Source organism: Hordeum vulgare, chromosome 3H, assembly GCF_904849725.1.
Source record: "Hordeum vulgare subsp. vulgare chromosome 3H, MorexV3_pseudomolecules_assembly, whole genome shotgun sequence".
Classification (NCBI taxonomy): Eukaryota; Viridiplantae; Streptophyta; class Magnoliopsida; order Poales; family Poaceae; genus Hordeum; species Hordeum vulgare.
In genome coordinates this window covers 70521370-70538612 of record NC_058520.1, presented here as the reverse complement: position 1 = coordinate 70538612, position 17243 = coordinate 70521370, and positions in this window count along the sequence as shown.

Sequence of the window (17243 nt, the reverse complement as noted above, 5' to 3'; positions counted from 1 at the left end):
TCACTCCATTGACTTTAAACCATTATTTTCTCTTCAGAAAGCAATATTATCAATACCATAACTCCGGAGGAGTACATAAGGGATATTTATCAGCCTGTTTCAGACTCCGAAAACGAAGAGGTATGTGATTCGGTAAGTAAACCGACTCCAAAACTTTTCCAGTAGGAATTTTTCTCCGTTTTGGAATTTTTGAAAAAATAGAAAAAATTAAAGTAGTCCGGAAAGCGCACAAGGAGGCGACAAGCCTGCCAGGCGCGGTCCACCCCCTAGCCGCGTCTAGGGGGCTTGTCGCCACCTCGTGTGCCTCCCGGACTCTGTTTTCTTGCGGAGTACTCCTTTCGGTCAGAAAAAAATCATTATATAGTCTCCCGAAAGTTCTGACCCTCGTATCACGCAAATTTCCTCTGTTTTCGTTTCGAGTCTGTTTCTGCTGCAGATCTAGATCACTATGGCATCCCTAAAAGCTCCGAAGGACAAGATCTTCGAGAAGGTCATCAATCCCTACCTCGCGGGAGTGCTGCAACACCCTCAATCTACCGAGATGCGTGAGGGGATGCTGCACATCCGTGATGTTGAGGGGCCAAGAAGATCGGAAGCATGGAGGCGAGGCTCGAAGCAATGGAGCAACAAGTCTTCAAGTGCCAAGGGATGGTGGAGCGTGGACTCAACGCCAACCACATGATGATCACAGAGTTCACCAACAAGCACAAGATCAATGCCAATGACATCGGGAAGCACCTCTCCAGGCTCTATGACAGAATTGATCACCTCCAAGCCCAGATCTATGACCTGCAGAACCAAAACTATGAGTATGAGTATAGATTTAAATCAATACGGTTGGCTGCAGATTTGAGGATTCCGGAGACTCGGTCATCTTTCCATGATGGATCACCTATGCCTTGGAAGACGGAGGATCAAACCCATGTTGCAACAACTCCACCACCATCACCTCCAAAGGAAGACAACTAAGCATGGGTATGGGCAACCCCCTTGGCTTGTGCCAAGCTTCGGGGAGTTGTCCCGGTATCGTATCACCTTCACATCTTTTGCCTTTACCTTTTCTTAGTTCGATCCTTTTTGGTTTTATCTTTCTCTAGTACAACAAAGTTCTTAGTGTTTTATGCTTGAGTTTTGCTTTGTGTCACCCCTGATGTATTCGAGCTCGTGAGCCATATAATAAAGAGTGTCTTAGTTAAGGGCCTTGCCTCATGCCATGATCAGGAAAATGATGAAAGAACAAGAGCATGAAAGATCATGTAATGATCCTATGGGAAGTGATGGCTTCACATATAAAAAGAATGTTGATTGAAACTTGTTGAGGGTAGACAAACGTAGACCTTGGTCATTGTTGCAATTAATAGGAAGTGATAAAGAAGGAGAGATTCACATATAAATATATCATCTTTAATGCCATCTATGATTGTGAACACTCACTAAACTATTACATGCTTAGAAGTAGATGTTGGACAAGGAATACAACATAATGAGTTGTGTTTGCTTGGTTCCGAACAATGTTATATGACTAGAGATCCCTTAGCATGTGACGACTGCTTCCACCTCATATTAGCGAAAACTCCCGCACCAAGTAGAGATACTACTTGTGCATCCATAAACCTTCAACCCAGTTTTGCCATGATAGTCCACCATACCTACCTATGGATTGAATAACATCCCTCAAGTAAGTTGTCATCAGTGCAAGCAATAAAAATTGCTCCCAAAATATGTATGATCTATTAGTGTGTGGAAAATAAGCTTTGTATGAACCTGTGATGAGGAAGACATAAACGCGACGGACTTCATAATAAAGTTCTTTATCACAGGAGGCAATATAAAGTCACATTCTTCCACACTAAGAGGACACACATCCAAACCTCAAAAGCGCATGACAACCTCTGCTTCCCTCTGTGAAGGGCCTATCTTGTACCTTTACTTTTTGCCATTGAAAGAGTCATGGTGATCTACACCAATTCCTTATTTCGCCTTTATCTTGGCTAACGTCATATGCTAGGGAAAGATCTATATTCATATGTCAACTTGGAAGTAAGTATTCATGAATTATTATTGTTGAAATTACCCTTGAGGTAAATGGTTGGGAGGCGAAACTATAAGCCCCTATCTTTCTGTGTGTCTGACTGAAACTTTGATCTCATGAGTACCACGTGAGTTGTAGAAATTGTAGAAGACAAAAGGATGATTGAGTATGTGGATTTTCTTTACAAGTTCTTATTTGACTCTTTCCGATGTTGTGATAAATTGCAATTGCTTCAATGACTAAAGGCTATCGGTTGTTAATTTAAGTAAGGCTCTTGATCCATACTTTACCTTGTGAAGGAATTGTCACCTTAGCATAAGAGTTCATATGATGGTATTGTTGTTCTGACTATGATCATGATGCCTGCATGTCCATATCTTGTTTTGTCGACACCTCTCTCTCTAAACATGTGGGCATGCTTATTGATCTCGGCTTTCGCTTGAGGACAAGCAAGGTCTAAGCTTGGGGGAGTTGATACGTCCATTTTGCATCATGCTTTCATGTTGATATTTATCGCTTTATGGGCTGTTATTACACTTCATGGCACAATACTTATGCCTTTTCTCTCTTATTTTGCAAGGTTTACATGAAGAGGGTGAATGCCGATAGCTGGAATTCTGGCCTAAAAAAGGAGCAAGTTTGAGATACCTATTCTGCGCAACTCCAAAAGCCGTGAAAATCAACGAGGATTTATTTTGGAATTTATAAAAAATACTGGGCCGAAGAAGTACCAGAGGGGAGCCAGCAGGAGGCCACAAGCCTGCTAGGCGCGGGCCCCCTGGCCACGCCTAGGGGGCTTGTGGGCACCCTGGTGGCCCTCTGGCCCCCCTCTTTTGCTACAAGAAGGGTTTCGTTCCACAAAAAATCAAGAGGAGGCTTTCGGGAGGAATCGCCGCCGCCACGAGGCGGAACTTGAGCAGAAACAATCTAGAGCTCCGACAGGGTCATCCTGCCGAGGAAACTTCTCTCCCGGAGGGGGAAATCGTCGCCATCGTCATCACCAACACTCCTGTCATCGGAGGGGACTCATCACCATCAACATATTCATCAGCACCATCTCATCCCCAAACCCTAGTTCATCTCTTGTAACCAATCTCCGTCTCGCTACTCCGATTGGTACTTGTAAGGTTGCTAGTAGTGTTGATTACTCTTTGTAGTTGATGCTAGTTGGATTACTTGGTGGAAGATTATATGTTCAGATCCTTGATGCTACTCATTACCTCTCTGGTCATGAATATGATTATGCTTTGTGAGTAGTCACTTTTGTTCCTGAGGACATGGGATAAGTCATGCTATAAGTAGTCATGTGAATTTGGTATTCGTTCAATATTTTGATGTGTTGTATGTTGTTTTTCCTCTAGTGGTGTTATGTGAACGTTGACTACATAACACTTCACCATTATTTGGGCCTAGAGGAAGGCATTGCAAAGTAGTAAGTAGATGATGGGTTGCTAGAGTGACAGAAGCTTAAACCCTAGTTTATGTGTTGCTTCGTAAGGGGCTGATTTGGATCCACTAGTTTAATGCTATGGTTAGACTTTGTCTTAATTCTTCTTTCGTAGTTGCGGATGCTTGCGAGAGGGGTTAATCATAACTGGGATGCTTGTCCAAGTAAGGGCAGTACCCAAGCGACGGTCCACCCACATATCAAACTATCAAAGTATTGAACGCGAATCATATGAACATGATGAAAACTAGCTTGACAGAAATTCCCATGTGTCCTCGGGAGCGCTTTACCTCCTATAAGTGTTTGTTCAGGCTTGTCCCTTGCTACAAAATAGATTGGGCCACTTTGCTGCACTGTGGTTACTATTGTTTCTTGCTACTTGCTACGAATCATCTTGTCACACAACTACTTGTTACCGATAATTTCAGTGCTTGCAGAGATTACCTTGCTGAAAACCACTTGTGAGATCCTTTTGCTCCTCGTTGGGTTCGACACTCTTACTTATCGAAAGGACTACGATAGATCCCCTATACTTGTGGGTCATCACTCCTCCTTTATATAGGTTTATTGGAAGCTTTGATATTTCTCCCCCTTTGGCATTAATTGCCAAAAAGGTCAGAGGTGTTGGAGCATATTTCTCCATATGTGGTTTTGGTAATTGATGACAATCCCTATGGTCTAATGGTTGCCTTAAGTTATATTTATAGGATTTGTCCATAGGCACTTCTTGAAGTCCATTTGTTGGGTTCAAGGAGTTTATATGATGACCAAGGCGGTATTCAAGGTATTATGCAAAGAATGGTCATAGAGACACAAGGTTGATGAATATCATCACACAAAGAGTAAATCAAGATGATCAACACACAAAGTGTACAAGATGTACCGAAGGTCTCATACGTGTTTGTGTACTAACCTATGGTCTTCGTGAGAGTTCTATGTGGGGTTAGGTGTGTTTCCATGGGCTTGCGTCAAGAGGAATATCTCATACAACCCATGAAGGATGACATCAAGTGGTGATCGTCATCCAGATTGCGGTGTGCAAGTTCAAGTGGAGCATCACGAAGATATCATGCTTGAAGCTTGCCGTCGATTGTGGTGGTAATGGACTTGTAAAGATGTGCTGAAGAGTAGCTCACCCATAGTGAGTATGCGGGAGCAATTAACTAGTCTTCCTCAAACCAAGGCAATCAAGAAAGGTGGTCCATCTTGAGGAAGCCAAGATCATCGTCATCTAGCTCAATAGGACGAGGTGCAAGGTATACGTTTGCCCTTGATAGGTTTTCTGTTTTAGGATAGATTTCCATACTATCAAGGGGGCTCTCAAGTGAGTAGATTGATCGTATCCTTCGTTGAGAGCTCAAACCATTTGCATCCTTGCGTCATACTTCATGGTTCTTGTTTGGTGTTTCTCTTTGTTAGTTTTAGAGCGTATGGTCATCTTCATGACAAGCTTGAGTTCATCGAAAACAAAGTCCATATGCATCTTCTATGATGTTTTTGATGTTGGGATTCTTTACCGGTCTTATTCGAGGAAGGGTTCTCAGCATTCTCTTATGGGCCTTTTCTCACTTGCTTCTTATTGATATTTCTATCAAGATTGTGTTATCCCATGTCGTTAGCTTTCTAACAAACTTGGTTTTGTTGAATTCGGAGTCCGTATGCGAAAGTTAAGGCAGTTTCTGTGGCGAGCGGTAGTAACGCTCCGTCGGACTTTATTTGAGCATCCTTTTTGCCTCTGCATGGTTCGTGAACCTACCAAGCAGTAGTACCGCTCCGTCAGACTTTCTTTGCGCATCCTTTTTGCCTCAGCATGGCTGGTGAACCTACCGAGCGGTAGTACCGCTCTGTGCGGGCTGTGAAGCATAACAGTTGGATTTTTCCCCACCTATAAACGGGGGTCTTCTTCCCCATTGAACCTTATCCATGAAGCTCGAGTTTGACCCCCATTGTTGACCTTCTTCGATCTTGCTAACTCTCAATCCCTCCAATGATTCTTGCTAGTTCTTGAGGGAAAAGAGAGAGGATATCTAAATCCACATTTCCACCTATCACTTTCTCCTCTAAGTGAGGGGAACTCCTTGAGTCCAGATCTTGGAGTTCTTCGTGTTCTCCTTCGTTCTTCCTCTCATTTTCCTCCCTAGAATTAGTTGCTTTGGTGGGATTTGGGAGATAAGGACTTGGGCACTCTGTGTGCCCTTGACATTGCATTTGGTGCATCGGTTTGAGTTCTCCACGGTGATACGTGGAAGTGAGAAGTTGAGAAGCTTATTACCCTTGGGTACTTGGTACCCCTTGAAGCTTCGTGGTGCCTCGGAGCTCAATCATTGTGGTGTAAAGCTCCAGGAAAGCGTCAGGGTCTCCAATTAAGTTGTGGACATTGCCCCGAGCATTTGTCGTCACCTCGAAGCCATATGCCATTGTGGTGAAGCTTCGTGGTGTTGCTGGGAGCCTCCAATTAAGTTGTGGAGATTGCCCCAACCTTGTGTTGTACGGGTTCGGTGACCGCCCTCAAGGGTCCCTTAGTAGAATCACGACATCTTGCATTGTGCGAGGGCGTGAGGAGATTACGGTGGCCTTAGTGGTATCTTGGGAAGCATTGTGCCTCCACACCGCTCCAAACAGAGATTAGCATCCGCAAGGGTGTGAACTTCGGGATACATCGCCGTCTCCGCGTGCCTCGGTTATCTCTTACCCGAACCCTTTACTTATGCACTTTACTTTGTGATAGCCATATTGTTTCTTGTCATATATCTTGCTATCACTTAGTTGTTTAATCTTTCTTAGCATAAGTTGTTGTTGCACATAGGTGAGCCTAGTTGTTTTAGGTTTTGTGCTTGACAAATTAACCATTAGTTTTATTCCGCATTTGTTCAAGCGTAAACCGTAATTATTTTAAAGCACCTATTCACCCCCCTCTAGGCTACATCCGCGTCCTTTCAAGAGGGTAAGGGCTCATTGATAGAAAGGGATCCTTGATACTTCTCTCGTTGATAAGGGTTCCTCGAATTTGACTTTTCTCCCCTTTGATAGTAGGTAAGGGTTCATTGAATGTTCTCCCCCTTTAGTATGAATAAGAGTTCCTTGAACTATCTCCCCCTATGTTTGGGATCCTTGATGTTTCTCCCTCTTATATTGTGGGATCATTGAGGTTTTCTCCCCCTAGAAAATAATGTAATCGGATTTTGTTTCCAAAAATGTTCAATAAGATCTTAGAAGGTAATGAAACTTGCAATCATTGAAAATCTTTCTCCCCCTAATACAAAAGTCCACAAAATATCAGAAAAACAAAGGTAGTGATAATATCGGAGTCACCGAGGCGATGTGGTTTGGTAGAACCGATAATGGAAATCAGGCCTCTCGGAGAAATCGGTTGGACCGAGTTTCCCACATGGGTGAAATCAAGTTGCAATGCAAATTAACTCCATAACTGAAAATAGGAAGAAATTTTCCACAAACTTTGAAAAACAAATATCCAAAGATTGAAAGAAAATAAGATAAAACAATTTTTTGAATTTTTGTTTTTGAATTTTACATACATATAGATGAGAGTTGAATGGTTCCAAGAAAGTATACAATGAAAATGCGAACCATACAAGAATCTCCATCTAGATGTGGGTCGGTGACTAGGTCACCTATATTAGAGTATTTGACTTGAGGAGTCAAGCGAGACTGCTTGGTCGTAGGCCATACTCATCATTAAGCTACCCATTTTGCGCTTAAGCTTATTAATGTCTTCATATCACTTGAGTTTCTTTACCTCATGACTTGGTGGAAAGCTTTATCAAGAATAGGAGTACATACCTTCAAATGATGTTGACGACGTGTCATGTAGGTGAACTTGTCGCGGATGCTCAAAGATGATGGTGATCATCTTGAGTTGGGAGCTATTCTTGTCGTTTTGGTTCACTTTTCACCTACAATGATTAGTCATGAAAGGAGGAACATGATATATCCAAATGACATAAGTGAATTTCATCATCAAATAATTGTCAAGGATATGATTTTGTTGTCTTCTTCCTCCATCTCCGAAGAACGGGTTGTTGATACTTGGCCATGATAAGATTGCTTTTGATGTGAGTTGATGGCAATCTTGTGAAGTGTATTTCTTTCAAGTACCTACAAAAGGTTAGATGTAGTACAAGGGAACATAGTTTCCAAGATATAAGATAGTGTCAAATCAATAGCATCAAGGAATAGCCAATCAAGCTCATGCCCTTGCATCCACCCGAGTGAGTCTAGCTCAAGTTTGAAGCATCAATGATGCTCAACTCACTCCTCAAGTGACAGAATACTTTCTCATCAAGTGGTTTGGTAAGTATACCAACTAATTGTTTGTGGGTACGAACATGCTTAAGATCTATATCTCCTTTACCAACATGATCACGAATGAAATGATGTCGCACTTGAATATGTTTTGTTCGAGAATGTTGCACATGAGTATAGGTAATTTTAATATCACTTTCATTGTCACACAACAATGGAACATTTCTAACATGAATGCCATAATCCTTGAGAGTTTAAGTCATCCATAGTAATTGAGCACAACATGATCGAGTGGCTATATATTCAGCTTTGGTAGTAGATATAGATACTGAGTTTTGTTTCTTGGATGACCAAGACACAAGGGATCTCCCAAGAAATTGACATGTGCCCGAGGTGGATTTACTATCAACCTTGTCTCCGCCATAGTCCGAGTCGGAATAGCCAACAAGATTAAAAGAAGATCCCTTGGGATACAATATGCCAAAGTTTGGTGTATGTATTAGGCATCTCATGATTCTTTTAACAGCCAATAGATGACACTCTTTGGGTGCCGCTTGGTATCGGGCACACATGCAAACACTCAACATGATATCAGGATGGGAGGCACATAGATATAGTAATGAAGCAGTCATTGATCGATAAATTCTTTGATCAACGGGTTTGCCCTCCATAGTAAGGTCAATATGTCCACTAGTAGGCATGGGGGTTCTCATAACTTTGCACTCTTGCATATTGAACTTCCCGATTAAGTCCCTGGTGTACTTGGTTTGAAAGATAAACGTTCCTTCTCTCGATTGTTTGATTTGCAATCCAAGGAAGAATTTCAGCTTGCACATCATTGACATCTCATATTTCTCTCACATCAACTTTCCAAACTTCTCACTAAAATGTGGGTTAGTAGAACCAAAGATAATATCATCCACATATATTTGGCATACAAATAGTTCACTATTGACTTTTTTAGTGAATAAGTTTTCTTCAATTTTAACAATGTCAAAACCATTTTCAATGATCAACTTTGTTAGACATTTGTACCAAGATCGAGGGGCTTGTTTAAGAGCATATAAAGCTTTACGAAGTTTGTAAACATGATTAGCTTTCTTCGGGTTCACAAATCCGGGAGGTTGTTTCCTCCTCCTCAATTTCACCATTTAGAAAAGCACTTTTGATATCCATTTGGTAAAGAGTAATATCATGGTGATTGGCATAAGCGAGAAGAATACGAATGGCCTCAAGTCTAGCAACGGGGGCATAAGTCTCACTGTAGTCCACACCTTCGACTTGCGTGTATCTTTGGTCTACGAGACGTGCCTTGTTGCGTACCACTTGACCATATTCATCTTGCTTGTTCCGAAACACCCATCTTGTACCAATGATGTTTTGCTCGCCTTCGGGCTTTTCAAGTGTCGACACTTTATTACTCTCGAAGTTGTGTAGCTCTTCATGCATGGCATTCACCCAATCTGGGTCTTGAAGGGCTTCTTCTACCTTCAAAGGCTCAATGCGAGAGATGAAAGAATAATGATCGCAAAAGTTAGCTAAACAAAATTAAGAGCGAGTGATTCTCTCGGTATGCATGTCACCGAAGATTTGATTCAGCGTATCACCATTCTCCACTCTTTCTCGAACTCGTGACAAATTCTTCTTGTTGGATGGCAGAGCTTCTTCATCATGATCATCTTGCACGTTGTTGTTGACTGTGTCATCTCCTTGAGGTGGTGGTGAGGAAGGTTTAGGCGGATCATCATGATGTACTTCTTATTCTTTTTCATCATGTCGTGTGCCGCTTGTGAATGCCTCCATGTTGTTTTGTGGCTCACCTTGACGTGAAGTAGGATCTTCCACTTGAATTGATGAAGTACTTTACTTCACCTCCATGGGATGAATCTTGCTGATGGGTAGATCTTCGATGGCATCTGAAGGTTCCTTATCTCCTACATCATTTGGCAATTGTTCGACTTGCGAATCGTTAGATTCATCAAACTTCACATCTAACGTCTCTTCAAATTTTCAAGTGAAGTTGTTGTAGACACGGTAAGTGTGGGAGTTCGATACATAACCGAGTAGGAAACCTTCACGAGATTTAGGAGTAAATTTAGCGCGACGATGCTTATCAAGAATGTAGCACTTTGAGTCAAATACTCGAAAGTATCCAACTTGGGGTTTGTTACCGGTGAGTAGCTCATATGTCGTTTTACTCAGAAGCTTGTGTAAGTAGAGTCGGTTTATGGCATGGCAAGCTGTTTCCACGGCTTCTGCCCCAAAAGTGTCTTTGTGTCTTGTATTCGTCAAGCATCATTCTAGCCATCTCTATGAGAGTCCAGTTCTTCGTCTCAACAACTCCATTTTGTTGAGGTGTGTACGTAGCCGAGAACTCATGTTAAATACCTTCTTCGTCTAGAAAAGTATCCACATTCATGTTCTTGAACTCCGTTTCGTTGTCGCTCTGAACTTTCTTGATCTTCACTTCAAATTGATTTTGAGTTTTCCAAGCGAAGTTCTTGAAGATCTCTTGTACCTGCGACTTATCATCAAGAAAGAATACCCACGTGAATCTGTAAAAATCATCAACAATGACTAGACCATAAGAATTTCCACCGAGGCTCTTGTAAGCATTGGGACCAAAAAGATCGATGTGAAGCAGCTCGAGTGGCCTTCTTGTAGTCGTGATGTTCTTCACATGATGACTTCCACCAACTTGCTGTCCTGCTTGACAAGCACTACAAAGTCTATCTTTGTGAAAGATAACATCTCTAATACCAAGAATATGATCACCTTTCTTAAGCTTGTCAAGGTTACAAATACCTACATGTCCTAACCTTCTATGCCATAACCAACCTTTAGAAGATTTTGCAATAAGACATGTACGAAGTTTTGATTTATTTAGTGAAATCGACAATGTATAGATCACCTCTACGGATACCAGTAAAGACCATGTTATAATTGTCATTACTAAACACTTGGGAGTCAACTTTCATAAATAGCATATTGAAACCAAAGTCTACTAGTCTAGATACGGAAAGCAGATTGTTGCCAAGGGATTCAACAAGCATGACATTTTGAATGGAACTATCATGAGATATGGCGACCTTACCAAGACCAAGTACCATACCCTTGGAGTTATCTCCAAAGGTTACATACCTTCGAGGTCCACGGTTTGGTGTGATCTCATGGAACGTGTCTTTATCTCCGGTCATGTGATCGGTGCATCCACTTCCGAGAACCCACTCCTTTCCATCGGCCATGTAGTCTATAAGGTTAGCCATAAAGCTAAAGTTACTCATGGTCTTTTCATACTCGATGTCAACCTCTTCATATTCATTGTAGTAGCCATGCTCTACATTGTCGTCATCGGACGAAATACCCTCGTCATAAGAAACAAGAATTTCATCAGAATTTTGACTATGACAATGTTCATATTTATGTATGTGAATGGCTTCAACAATGACATTGTTAATGGTAATGACATCTCCTTTAGCACGCACGAGGTCACGAAGCTCAAAAAGTTATTTAACAAAATTAGGATCGGTTGGCTTCATTTTGTGAAAGGCAATGCATTTATGGAAAATGATCTCAGGATTTTTCAGTGAATAGTTGGGATATCTTTTCTCTAAGTCTTTCCACATCATGTGAGCACACTCATAATTTTGCATTTGATTAAGCACATTACTTGACAGTCCTCTAATATTAGATTTACAGTTTTAAAATTACCAATCATATCAAGTTCTTCATCATGAGAAGGATGCAAAGGATCAATGGGAGGCTCATAGGGATATTCAACATACTTATGCAAACGGAATTTATCAAATATATCAAGCATTTAATTTTTTCCATTGTCTGAAATATTCCCCATCAAGAATAGGCACTCTACAACTAATATTTCCCAAACTAGGAACATTCATCTTCCTCTAATGGTGTCTAAACCAAGGTTATGGAGACCTTGCTCTGATACCAATTGATAGATCGATAGAAGAGGTGTCTAGAAGGGGGGGTGAATATACTACTTGCACAAATTCAAATCCTAGCCTATTTCCAGTTTAATGGTTGGTAGATTTTAGAGATTCTAACAAGTCTAGTGCACCCTACACATGCTAGTCAACAAATATGGCAGCGGAAAGTAAAGACTTTGCACATGTAGTAAGGAGTAGAGTTTAGGAAGATCAAACTCGAAGAAGTTCACACGATGATTTTTATCATGATTCCGATAGGTGGCGCTATCGTATGTTCATGTTAGTGGAGACTTCAACCCACGGAGGGTAACGACTGCAAGAGTCCACCGAGGGCTCCACCCACAAGGGGTCCACGAAGAAGCTGCCTTGTCTATTCCACCAGGGCTTCCATCTACACATGACTAGCCTTACTCATGGTAGATATTCATGAAGTAGGCGATCTCCTTGCCCTTAAAACATCTTGGTTCAACTCCACAACACGAAGTAGGAGGCTCCCAAGCGACACCTCACCAATCTAGGGGGCACCACCCTCCAAAAGGTAATAGATGTGGTAGAACGATGAACTCCTTGCTCTTGTGCTTCTGAAGATAGTCTCCTCAACACTCAATCACTCTCTCTCAGATTTGACAGGGGTAGGAGAGATTGATCTTGTGGAAAGCAACTTGGGGATGATAGAGATCAAGTTTCAAATGGTTGGAACGGAATCTCTTGATCTCAACACATGAGAAGATGGCTCTCTCTCAGAAAAATGGATCTGGCAAGTGTAAGTGTCTTCTGAGTGCTTCCTCTCCGAGTGAGAGGTAGGTGGAGCGGTATATATAGGCAACCTCCAAAATCCAACCGTTACACCATAATTGACCAACTCGGTGACACCGAACTTACAAACTCGGTGGTACCGACTTGCTCAAAAGGTAGCAACTTCGAATCTCGGTGGAACCGATATACACAACTCGGTAGAACCGAAAAGGTGACTAACGGTCAGATGACACAACTCGGTGACACTGATACAAAAACTCGGAAATAACAATTTTGTGTACCGAGGCAACAGAAGGTTGGTCACCTAAACTCAATAGCACCAATGCAGATTCGCTTGCACCGAAAAGGTAGGGTTTGGCTGGGATCTGTCCAAGTCTAAAATCGGTATGGATGAGTGATAAATGTTGATGGAAGTAATTTTGGATATTTGGCTTGGGACAGATATATTTTGTGGAAAAGTTGTTGAATATTTTTGGTGGCTAACTCTAAGCACTTGTGCAACCAATTCATCATAATACCTCATACCCTTTAAATAGTATTGGCTTTCCTATGGACTCAAATGTGATTTCTCACAAAGTATAAAATGAAGAGTCTTATTGCTTGATGATTTATCCAGCCCTATTCCTTCCTTCATCAAGGGGAATCTCCTCATAATCCTATACCCAAAGCTCTCTCTGGACTAAACTTGAAATACACTAGGTAAAAGTGTTAGTCGAAGAGACAATGTATGTTGTCATGAATTATCAAAACCAACAAGAGAGCATATGGGCTTTCAGTCCATGACGTGTAGTACAGTGTTAGATCATCCCTAGCACTGCATATTTCCATGTCATGCATCGTGTTGCATCTTCTTGCTTTTATTTATTGTTTCTCCCCCTTCTCTTTGGTAGACGCCGAGACTGACGCTGCTTCCGGGGACGACTACGCCACCGACGACCAACCTTTTGCAGCAGAGCAACAAGGCAAGCAAACCCCCCTTAATCATTCCGATATAACCCATTCTTTCTCCCTCATGCTTGTATTAGATTTTTCTACTGTTGTAGATAGCTCCTATTCTGATGCATAGCTTGTTTTTGTTAAACTAATTTTGTACTCTACTCCACTTAAATGCTTAGTATAGGTTGATTAGTGATCCCCAGTGACACCACTTAGCCCCAGTTGCCCCTGATTCATCATCGAAGACTCGACGACTTGAAGACTCGGAGACTCGATCATCCGATCGACAAGCCATGACCCGTCACATCACCTCACACCCCTCACTTGTACAACTCTGCAGAGCTACTATCGAGCATCGAGGGTGAGACCTCGTAATGTACTCCTGATGTTAACTCTGTAGTGTAGTTAACCAAAGGTGGATTGCGAAGGGTGATTCCTCGTGCACAACTTCCCATAAAGATTCTATCATGCAACCCCTCAAGCATGAACCATCGAGGGTGATTCCTCCCCAGTCACCTTGACAGTTACATTGATTTGAATCCATCGAGGGTGATACCTCAGATTCCTCTGATGTTATAGACACACGGTTACTTTAACTTTACTACTGGAACATGATGAGATGTGTGGAGCGGGTGGATTCCCGCGTGATTGTGACGAGGCATGGCCGAGCATTCTTAGCCCTTGCCAGACATCCTCAAGGTGGGGCGACGAGACCTCATATTGTGGGTCATTGTTTGTCACTGTAGTTAACAAAACATTAATGGGTTTGGGTATTTGATCTGAGTTGGTCGATTGACCTATACGCACTAACCTTCACGCGAGAACAATTATGGGTACTCGACATCCTTGTATCATCCAAAGCTTTTCAGATGTCAGCATTGAAGCGGCGCGCGCCCGAGTGGTTCGCATAAGCATTGATCTTGTATAAGAGGTGCCATGACTAATCTCGGTCGCCCACGCAACGTGCAGGAGTGCAAAGGGCGATGGGCCCAAGACCCCTGGGCGCATATGATTTAGTCCGGCGAGCTGGCATCTCTATTGAGCCTAGGTAGGGCTACGACATGTTGATGTTCCGAGGCCGGTCATGACCGAGGAAAGTGTGTCCGGACAGAGGTATCAAATGTGTTGGGAAATGTTGTGCACCCCTGCAGGGATGATTATACTATTTTAATAGCCATGTCCACGGTAACATGATGACTTGGAGTTATATCCCGATCTAATACAACTAGAAGTGCGACTTTAATTGAAATGTTGGCTCCGAGATTGCTTTCTTGCAAGGAGTCGAGGAAGGGCCTCTGGGCGTACTTAATAACTTTGCTGCAACATAACTATTACATATATGTTACTGATCTACACTCTTCTAATGCTGCAAGACACTCAGGATGCTAGTCTTCGACAGGACTAGACCTTCTCTCTATTCTGGCATTCTACAGTCAGTCCAAAGATATAGCCCCATTCCTTTGATACTATTGCATGCTTAGCATAGTTCTCATGTTAGTCTTGTGAGTAGTTTGGATGAGTAGTCACCATTGCTTTGCGCCCCCTTCTTCCTCTTGAAACGATATGTCGTGACTAGATGATGGAGCCGAGGAGATGGCTGATCCCGCCGACGACTACTACTACCCCGACAGAGCCTACTATTATGTGGAGGCCGCTAACGACCAGGAGTAGCTAGGAGGCTCCCACACAAGAGGCCTTGCATTTTTGATCCGATGTTATGTTTGTGCTGGCCTTCTTAAGACAAAACTTGTTTACTTATGTCTGTACTCAGATATTGTTTGCTTCCGCTGACTCGTGTGTATTCGAGCCTTCGAGGCCCCTGGCTTGTAATATGAAGCTTGTATGATTTTAATTTGTGTCTAGAGTTGTGTTGTGATATCTCCCCGCGAGTCCGTAATCTTCGTTGTACGCATTTGTGTGTATGATTAGCATACACTTAAGTTGGGAGCGTCACATAATCGGCGATATATTCGGTGGGAGGGGGGCTCGGGTTCCCAGCCGACCCCCCAAGTTCGCCCCGAGCCGCCGAGTTCGGCCCACATTCGGTGCAAAATTGGCCTGAATTTGGCCAAAATTCAGCACACTTCAGCAAAAATTCAACAAAAACTATTTTTTATCACATAGTTCATCATAGAACTCAATACAAATCAAATAGTTCGACAAAGAAAGCTCATAATTCAAACACAAATTTAAACACATCGAACTAGGCATTGCCCTTGAGCCTCCATAGGCGCTCCACTAGATCGTGCTACAGTTCTTGATGCACCTATGGGTCTCGGATCTCCTGATGAGATTGAGGAAGGCATCCCATGTTGCAGGTACCTGGTGATCAACAACTGCAAGAGGATCGTGCGTGAGATATAGTTAAGTATCAAACACTGGCTCCTCCTACCCGCTTTCAATGATCATGTTGTGCAAGATGATGCAACAATTCATCATCTCCCACATCTGAGATTTCGACTAGGTCAGAGCGGGGTACCAGACAACAACAAATTGAGATTGGAGCACACCAAATGCCCGCTAGAAATCCTTCTCGCAAGCCTCCTCACACTTAACAAAGTAGGAGTTCTTGCCTCCTGGCACATGGTTTTTGATAGTCTTCACAAATGTGGACCATCTTGGATAGATGCCATCTGCTAGGTAGTATCCCTTATTGTAGTGCACTTTTGGAGTGAGGAGAATCCAACTGTGCTGGTGCAATCCTTCTTGCAAATGAAATAGCTGCCGAACTCCCGGATGGCATTCACAATCCCGAGGAAGATCTTTCGGCCCATCCAATAACGGCGCCGAAATACTTTCTCGCCGTGCAGTGGAGTGTCGGCGAAGTAGTCGGTGTAGCGCAAGTAATAACCTCCATTCGATGCCTATGCATGCTCTTCAGGCGAATGGGCACCGAGCCACCTCGTCGCGGCTTCACATTCTTCGCGAACAGGTCGGTGAGAGTGATGAGGATCATGAGTTGCTATTCGTCATCGACATCGGCCTCGGCTTCCTCCTCCATCAGAGCCGCAGACGCCTCCTCATCGTCGGGTCCATCGCCGAACAAGCAAATCGCCGAACACCTCGCCGGTCTGGTCAGTGGGCAGCCGCCGATATCCCCGCTTGCGTGGTCGGAGCCATGAAGAGGTCGCCCAGGAGCGGGATGGCGGCGAACCACCCTATTTCCGACGGGGAATGACCTTTCTAGTGACGGAGCAGCAACTGTGTGTAGGTGGGTGGCACCGGAATCGGCATGGCGGCGAAAGAGGAAGTGTCTTCCTGCCGCTTGCGGGCGAATCTAGGCGGGGAAAAGGCATTTCTCTCTTAACAGTGGTGACCCACGCGCCAGTTTTTCTTCTGCCGGAGCCCCTAAGTGCCCCAAGTACGCTGGGTTCCGCTTGGAAGGGGCCGAGTTGACGGAATTCGGCGTCGTGCAACGCAACCAGATGATTTTTCGCACGCAATAAAAAATATATTCCTGGAAGGGTGTGTTGGGGACGCGGCTCAAGATGCTCTAAGCTGCAAGTTACCCGTTGTTTTCACGTGCACGGAGGACGGGGATCCCCTGGGGATCCCTTGCCACCAAATGACGTCTTAGAGTAAAAGATTTTTCTAGACCTAATTGTATCATCCTGTGCCTATCTAGATCTAATTGTCATCCTGCGAAACATGCATACACGGAGGAAGTATATCTAACCAGGTTACTTCATGAAAGGTAATTATTGTTTATTGTGGTGGGGTGTACAAGCTAAGAGGCCGCACCAGACTCTATATATTGTAGAATTTTGCACTTGTAGAATTTTGTACTTAACTTAGAGCATCTTCAACAGCCTTTGTATATTTGGTTAGGATTGCTAAAAATTGGAAATATAGCAACTTG